The 9,021-nt window shown below is 34.8% G+C and overlaps 2 non-coding genes across 2 annotated transcripts; both read right to left on the reverse strand.

The window, feature by feature from the left end:
- Positions 1–3,943: 3,943 nt before the first annotated feature.
- TRNAN-AUU (transfer RNA asparagine (anticodon AUU)) lies at positions 3,944–4,017 on the reverse strand. Its single transcript has one exon. It is a non-coding gene; the product is annotated as a tRNA-Asn (tRNA).
- Positions 4,018–8,616: 4,599 nt separating this feature from the next.
- TRNAN-AUU (transfer RNA asparagine (anticodon AUU)) lies at positions 8,617–8,690 on the reverse strand. The gene has a single exon. It is a non-coding gene; the product is annotated as a tRNA-Asn (tRNA).
- Positions 8,691–9,021: the final 331 nt, after the last annotated feature.

Below are 9,021 nucleotides of genomic sequence, written 5' to 3' on the forward strand. Positions count from 1 at the left end.
GGATGCAGTGGCGTTAATGTTTCCTGGTGTCAACTTGTATTATTTCAGTACACATTGAAATGAGGATGCATCTTGCTGCCTTTCCAATGAAGCAAGTTTAATTTAGTAATAGGTGAAAAACCATCCTTACAAAGGTGTTAATCAGAGACTTGGCTTTGTGGACACTTTTCAGAGAACAAATTTGTTAGCATAAAAATAAAGCCAGAAAATGAAGAGCTGTTTAATCACTCAATTGGATTTTTTTGCCAGCATATTTCTTTTTCTCTGCAACCCACTGCTAAATTGTGCTTCCTAGCTGTTTTTTTATAAAATCACTGAATCAAATCTAACTCTGATTACATCAAAGAAGGCCATGTACCCTACACCATAACAGGGGGTATGAAATTTGACTTGTCTACTTAAAGATCACCAAAATCTGATAACAAGGTCAATTACGTCCCTGGGTGGGATTGAACCACCAACCTTTTGGTTAATAGCCGTACACACTAACTGATTGCGCCACAGAGACACTTTGCAAAAGTACATACTGACAAATGCTAATAAGCATTCATCTAAAACGTTTCCTAGAAAAACTTAAAAAAATCAATAATCTGGAGAGTTTTTGTAAGATGTTTCTTCTATCAACCAACGAAGAAACACATTGGTACTTTCCCATGATGAGTGAGTGCTTCAGGATCTCTTGCACTTACATGTGCAGCAGAGTACAGCAATGGAAGCATGCTGGGCCCATAACCCAGAGGTAGGCAGATTGAAACTATCCTCTGCTATATGCATTTTTTTGTTTGTTAATTAAAGTAATCCAAAACTGGGATTGATATTTTGGCTCTTTTATTTTTACTTAAAGTACAATAACTTTTACCATTTTAATTTGTTTTAATAGTATATTGACAGTATTGTTTTCTTTCAAAAATCCACTTAATTTTCTTTACCCTATTATTAAAATGGTAATTGACAAAAACAAACTACATTGTCACCAGAAGAGCAATACAAAATGTACAAGTGATATATTAAAATCATCTTTCCAGCTTGAATTTCAATGATGCATTGGGGCAACGATTTTGTGAGAAACATCTTCACCCTTAAATAAAGATTTTCTTAATTCCTTACCTGTGTGCTAATTAGATATCACCTTGTTTTCACATTAAACAGACTTCCACATGAGAAAGCAGCAAGGATGCAGTGGCGTTAATGTTTCCTGGTGTCAACCTGTATTATTTCAGTAGACATTGAAATGAGGATGCATCTTGCTGCCTTTCCAATGAAGCAAGTTTAATTTAGTAATAGGTGAAAAACCATCCTTACAAAGGTGTTAATCAGAGACTTGGCTTTGTGGACACTTTTCAGAGAACAAATTTGTTAGCATAAAAATAAAGCCAGAAAATAAAGAGCTGTTTAATCACTCTATTGGATTTTTCTGGCAGCATATTTTTTTTTTCTGCAACCCACTGCTAAATTGTGCTTCCTAGCTGTTTTTATAAAATCACTGAATCAAATCTAACTCTGATTACATCAGAGAAGGCCAGGTACCCTACACCATAACAGGGGGTTTGAAATTTTGACTTGTCTACTTAAAGATCACCAAAATCTGATAACAAGGTCAATTAGGTCCCTCGGTGGGATTGAACCACCAACCTTTTGGTTAATAGCCGTACATACTAACTGATTGCGCCACAGAGACACTTTGCAAAAGTCCATACTGACAAAGGCTAATAAGCATTCATCTAAAACGTTTCCTAGAAAAACTTTAAAAAGTCAATAATCTGGAGAGTTTTTGTAAGATGTTTCTTCCATCAACCAACGAAGAAACACATTGGTACTTTCCCATGATGAGTGAGTGCTTCAGGATCTCTTGAACTTACATGTGCAGCAGAGTACTGCAATGGAAGCATGCTGGGCCCATAACCCAGAGGTAGGCAGATTGAAACTATCCTCTGCTATATGCATTTTTTTTTGTTAATTAAAGTAATCCAAAACTGGGATTGATATTTTGTCTCTTTTATTTTTACTTAAAGTACAATAACTTTTACCATTTTAATTTGTTTTAATAGTATATTGACAGTATTGTTTTCTTTCAAAAATCCACTTCATTTTCTTTACCCTATTATTAAAATGGTAATTGACAAAAACAAACTACATTGTCACCAGAAGAGCAATACAAAATGTACAAGTGATATATTAAAATCATCTTTCCAGCTTGAATTTCAATGATGTATTGGGTCAACAATTTTGTGAGAAACATCTTCACCCTTAAATAAAGATTTTCTTAATTCCTTACCTGTGTGCTAATTATATATCACCTTGTTTTCACATTAAACAGACTTCCACATGAGAAAGCAGCAAGGATGCAGTGGCGTTAATGTTTCCTGGTGTCAACTTGTATTATTTCAGTAGACATTGAAATGAGGATGCATCTTGCTGCCTTTCCAATGAAGCAAGTTTAATTTAGTAATAGGTGAAAAACCATCCTTACAAAGGTGTTAATCAGAGACTTGGCTTTGTGGACACTTTTCAGAGAACAAATTTGTTAGCATAAAAATAAAGCCAGAAAATAAAGAGCTGTTTAATCACTCAATTGGATTTTTCTGCCAGCATATTTTTTTTCTCTGCAACCCACTGCTAAATTGTGCTTCCTAGCTGTTTTTATAAAATCACTGAATCAAATCTAACTCTGATTACATCAGAGAAGGCCAGGTACCCTACACCATAACAGGGGGTTTGAAATTTTGACTTGTCTACTTAAAGATCACCAAAATCTGATAACAAGGTCAATTAGGTCCCTGGGTGGGATTGAACCACCAACCTTTTGGTTAATAGCCGTACATACTAACTGATTGCGCCACAGAGACACTTTGCAAAAAGTCCATACTGACAAATGCTAATAAGCATTCATCTAAAACGTTTCCTAGAAAAACTTAAAAAAGTCAATAATCTGGAGAGTTTTTGTAAGATGTTTCTTCTATCAACCAACGAAGGAACACATTGGTACTTTCCCATGATGAGTGAGTGCTTCAGGATCTCTTGCACTTACATGTGCAGCAGAGTACAGCAATGGAAGCATGCTGGGCCCATAACCCAGAGGTAGGCAGATTAAAACTATCCTCTGCTATATGCATTTTTTTTTTGTTAATTAAAGTAATCCAAAACTGGGATTGATATTTTGGCTCTTTTATTTTTACTTAAAGTACAATAACTTTTACCATTTTAATTTGTTTTAATAGTATATTGACAGTATTGTTTTCTTTCAAAAATCCACTTCATTTTCTTTACCCTATTATTAAAATGGTAATTGACAAAAACAAACTACATTGTCACCAGAAGAGCAATACAAAATGTACAAGTGATATATTAAAATCATCTTTCCAGCTTGAATTTCAATGATGCATTGGGGCAACGATTTTGTGAGAAACATCTTCACCCTTAAATAAAGATTTTCTTAATTCCTTACCTGTTTGCTAATTAGATATCACCTTGTTTTCACATTAAACAGACTTCCACATGAGAAAGCAGCAAGGATGCAGTGGCGTTAATGTTTCCTGGTGTCAACCTGTATTATTTCAGTAGACATTGAAATGAGGATGCATCTTGCTGCCTTTCCAATGAAGCAAGTTTAATTTAGTAATAGGTGAAAAACCATCCTTACAAAGGTGTTAATCAGAGACTTGGCTTTGTGGACACTTTTCAGAGAACAAATTTGTTAGCATAAAAATAAAGCCAGAAAATGAAGAGCTGTTTAATCACTCGATTGGATTTTTCTGCCAGCATATTTTTTTTCTCTGCAACCCACTGCTAAATTGTGCTTCCTAGCTGTTTTTTATAAAATCACTGAATCAAATCTAACTCTGATTACATCAGAGAAGGCCATGTACCCTACACCATAAGAGGAGGTTTGAAATTTTGACTTGTCTACTTAAATATCACCAAAATCTGATCACAAGGTTAATTACGTCCCTGGGTGGGATTGAACCACCAACCTTTTGGTTAATAGCCAAACACACTAACCGATTGCGCCACAGAGACACTTTGCAAAAGTCCATACTGACAAAGGCTAATAAGCATTCATCTAAAACGTTTCCTAGAAAAACTTTAAAAAGTCAATAATCTGGAGAGTTTTTGTAAGATGTTTCTTCCATCAACCAACGAAGAAACACATTGGTACTTTCCCATGATGAGTGAGTGCTTCAGGATCTCTTGCACTTACATGTGCAGCAGAGTACTGCAATGGAAGCATGCTGGGCCCATAACCCAGAGGTAGGCAGATTGAAACTATCCTCTGCTATATGCATTTTTTTTGTTAATTAAAGTAATCCAAAACTGGGATTGATATTTTGTCTCTTTTATTTTTACTTAAAGTACAATAACTTTTACCATTTTAATTTGTTTTAATAGTATATTGACAGTATTGTTTTCTTTCAAAAATCCACTTCATTTTCTTTACCCTATTATTAAAATGGTAATTGACAAAAACAAACTACATTGTCACCAGAAGAGCAATACAAAATGTACAAGTGATATATTAAAATCATCTTTCCAGCTTGAATTTCAATGATGCATTGGGTCAACAATTTTGTGAGAAACATCTTCACCCTTAAATAAAGATTTTCTTAATTCCTTACCTGTGTGCTAATTAGATATCACCTTGTTTTCACATTAAACAGACTTCCACATGAGAAAGCAGCAAGGATGCAGTGGCGTTAATGTTTCCTGGTGTCAACCTGTATTATTTCAGTAGACATTGAAATGAGGATACATCTTGCTGCCTTTCCAATGAAGCAAGTTTAATTTAGTAATAGGTGAAAAACCATCCCTACAAAGGTGTTAATCAGAGACTTGGCTTTGTGGACACTTTTCAGAGAACAAATTTGTTAGCATAAAAATAAAGCCAGAAAATGAAGAGCTGTTTAATCACGCAATTTGATTTTTTTGCCAGCATATTTCTTTTTCTCTGCAACCCACTGCTAAATTGTGCTTCCTAGATGTTTTTATAAAATCACTGAATCAAATCTAACTCTGATTACATCAGAGAAGGCCAGGTACCCTACACCATAACAGGGGGTATGAAATTTGACTTGTCTACTTAAAGATCACCAAAATCTGATAACAAGGTCAATTATGTCCCTGGGTGGGATTGAACCACCAACCTTTTGGTTAATAGTCGTACACACTAACTGATTGCGCCACAGAGACACTTTGCAAAAGTACATACTGACAAATGCTAATAAGCATTCATCTAAAACGTTTCCTAGAAAAACTTAAAAAAATCAATAATCTGGAGAGTTTTTGTAAGATGTTTCTTCTATCAACCAACGAAGAAACACATTGGTACTTTCCCATGATGAGTGAGTGCTTCAGGATCTCTTGCACTTACATGTGCAGCAGAGTACAGCAATGGAAGCATGCTGGGCCCATAACCCAGAGGTAGGCAGATTGAAACTATCCTCTGCTATATGCATTTTTTTGTTTGTTAATTAAAGTAATCCAAAACTGGGATTGATATTTTGGCTCTTTTATTTTTACTTAAAGTACAATAACTTTTACCATTTTAATTTGTTTTAATAGTATATTGACAGTATTGTTTTCTTTCAAAAATCCACTTCATTTTCTTTACCATATTATTAAAATGGTAATTGACAAAAACAAACTACATTGTCACCAGAAGAGCAAAACAAAATGTACAAGTGATATATTAAAATCATCTTTCCAGCTTGAATTTCAATGTTGCATTGGGTCATCAATTTTGTGAGAAACATCTTCACCCTTAAATAAAGATTTTCTTAATTCCTTACCTGTGTGCTAATTAGATATCACCTTGTTTTCACATTAAACAGACTTCCACATGAGAAAGCAGCAAGGATGCAGTGGCGTTAATGTTTCCTGGTGTCAACCTGTATTATTTCAGTAGACATTGAAATGAGGATACATCTTGCTGCCTTTCCAATGAAGCAAGTTTAATTTAGTAATAGGTGAAAAACCATCCCTACAAAGGTGTTAATCAGAGACTTGGCTTTGTGGACACTTTTCAGAGAACAAATTTGTTAGCATTAAAATAAAGCCAGAAAATGAAGAGCTGTTTAATCACGCAATTTGGTTTTTTTGCCAGCATATTTCTTTTTCTCTGCAACCCACTGCTAAATTGTGCTTCCTAGATGTTTTTATAAAATCACTGAATCAAATCTAACTCTGATTACATCAGAGAAGGCCAGGTACCCTACACCATAACAGGGGGTATGAAATTTGACTTGTCTACTTAAAGATCACCAAAATCTGATAACAAGGTCAATTACGTCCCTGGGTGGGATTAAACCACCAACCTTTTGGTCAATAACCGTACACACTAACTGATTGCGCCACAGAGACACTTTGCAAAAAGTACATACTGACAAATGCTAATAAGCATTCATCTAAAACGTTTCCTAGAAAAACTTAAAAAAGTCAATAATCTGGAGAGTTTTTGTAAGATGTTTCTTCTATCAACCAACGAAGAAACACATTGGTACTTTCCCATGATGAGTGAGTGCTTCAGGATCTCTTGCACTTACATGTGCAGCAGAGTACAGCAATGGAAGCATGCTGGGCCCATAACCCAGAGGTAGGCAGATTGAAACTATCCTCTGCTATATGCATTTTTTTGTTTGTTAATTAAAGTAATCCAAAACTGGGATTGATATTTTGGCTCTTTTATTTTTACTTAAAGTACAATAACTTTTACCATTTTAATTTGTTTTAATAGTATATTGACAGTATTGTTTTCTTTCAAAAATCCACTTCATTTTCTTTACCCTATTATTAAAATGGTAATTGACAAAAACAAACTACATTGTCACCAGAAGAGCAAAACAAAATGTACAAGTGATATATTAAAATCATCTTTCCAGCTTGAATTTCAATGATGCATTGGGGCAACGATTTTGTGAGAAACATCTTCACCCTTAAATAAAGATTTTCTTAATTCCTTACCTGTGTGCTAATTAGATATCACCTTGTTTTCACATTTAACAGACTTCCACATGAGAAAGCAGCAAGGATGCAGTGGCGTTAATGTTTCCTGGTGTCAACCTGTATTATTTCAGTAGACATTGAAATGAGGATGCATCTTGCTGCCTTTCCAATGAAGCAAGTTTAATTTAGTAATAGGTGAAAAACCATCCTTACAAAGGTGTTAATCAGAGACTTGGCTTTGTGGACACTTTTCAGAGAACAAATTTGTTAGCATAAAAATAAAGCCAGAAAATAAAGAGCTGTTTAATCACGCAATTGGATTTTTCTGCCAGCATATTTTTTTTCTCTGCAACCCACTGCTAAATTGTGCTTCCTAGCTGTTTTTATAAAATCACTGAATCAAATCTAACTCTGATTACATCAGAGAAGGCCAGGTACCCTACACCATAACAGGGGGTTTGAAATTTTGACTTGTCTACTTAAAGATCACCAAAATCTGATAACAAGGTAAATTAGGTCACTGGGTGGGATTGAACCACCAACTTTTTGGTTAATAGCCGTACATACTAACTGATTGCGCCACAGAGACACTTTGCAAAAGTCCATACTGACAAAGGCTAATAAGCATTCATCTAAAACGTTTCCTAGAAAAACTTTAAAAAGTCAATAATCTGGAGAGTTTTTGTAAGATGTTTCTTCCATCAACCAACGAAGAAACACATTGGTACTTTCCCATGATGAGTGAGTGCTTCAGGATCTCTTGAACTTACATGTGCAGCAGAGTACTGCAATGGAAGCATGCTGGGCTCATAACCGAGAGGTAGGCAGATTGAAACTATCCTCTGCTATATGCATTTTTTTTTGTTAAAGTAATCCAAAACTGGGATTGATATTTTGTCTCTTTTATTTTTACTTAAAGTACAATAACGTTTACCATTTTAATTTGTTTTAATAGTATATTGACAGTATTGTTTTCTTTCAAAAATCCACTTCATTTTCTTTACCCTATTATTAAAATGGTAATTGACAAAAACAAACTACATTGTCACCAGAAGAGCAATACAAAATGTACAAGTGATATATTAAAATCATCTTTCCAGCTTGAATTTCAATGTTGCATTGGGTCAACAATTTTGTGAGAAACATCTTCACCCTTAAATAAAGATTTTCTTAATTCCTTACCTGTGTGCTAATTAGATATCACCTTGTTTTCACATTAAACAGACTTCCACATGAGAAAGCAGCAAGGATGCAGTGGCGTTAATGTTTCCTGGTGTCAACTTGTATTATTTCAGTAGACATTGAAATGAGGATGCATCTTGCTGCCTTTCCAATGAATCAAGTTTAATTTAGTAATAGGTGAAAAACCATCCTTACAAAGGTGTTAATCAGAGACTTGGCTTTGTGGACACTTTTCAGAGAACAAATTTGTTAGCATAAAAATAAAGCCAGAAAATGAAGAGCTGTTTAATCACTCGATTGGATTTTTCTGCCAGCATATTTTATTTCTCTGCAACCCACTGCTAAATTGTGCTTCCTAGCTGTTTTTTATAAAATCACTGAATCAAATCTAACTCTGATTACATCAGAGAAGGCCATGTACCCTACACCATAAGAGGAGGTTTGAAATTTTGACTTGTCTCCTTAAATATCACCAAAATCTGATCACAAGGTTAATTACATCCCTGGGTGGGATTGAACCACCAACCTTTTGGTTAATAGCCAAACACACTAACCGATTGCGCCACAGAGACACTTTGCAAAAGTCCATACTGACAAAGGCTAATAAGCATTCATCTAAAACGTTTCCTAGAAAAACTTTAAAAAGTCAATAATCTGGAGAGTTTTTGTAAGATGTTTCTTCCATCAACCAACGAAGAAACACATTGGTACTTTCCCATGATGAGTGAGTGCTTCAGGATCTCTTGCACTTACATGTGCAGCAGAGTACTGCAATGGAAGCATGCTGGGCCCATAACCCAGAGGTAGGCAGATTGAAACTATCCTCTGCTATATGCATTTTTTTTGTTAAAGTAATCCAAAACTGGGATTGATATTGTGTCTCTTTTATTTTTACTTAAAGTA

The sequence above is a fragment of the Pseudophryne corroboree genome, unplaced genomic scaffold, assembly GCF_028390025.1.
Source record: "Pseudophryne corroboree isolate aPseCor3 unplaced genomic scaffold, aPseCor3.hap2 scaffold_680, whole genome shotgun sequence".
NCBI lineage: Eukaryota > Metazoa > Chordata > Amphibia > Anura > Myobatrachidae > Pseudophryne > Pseudophryne corroboree.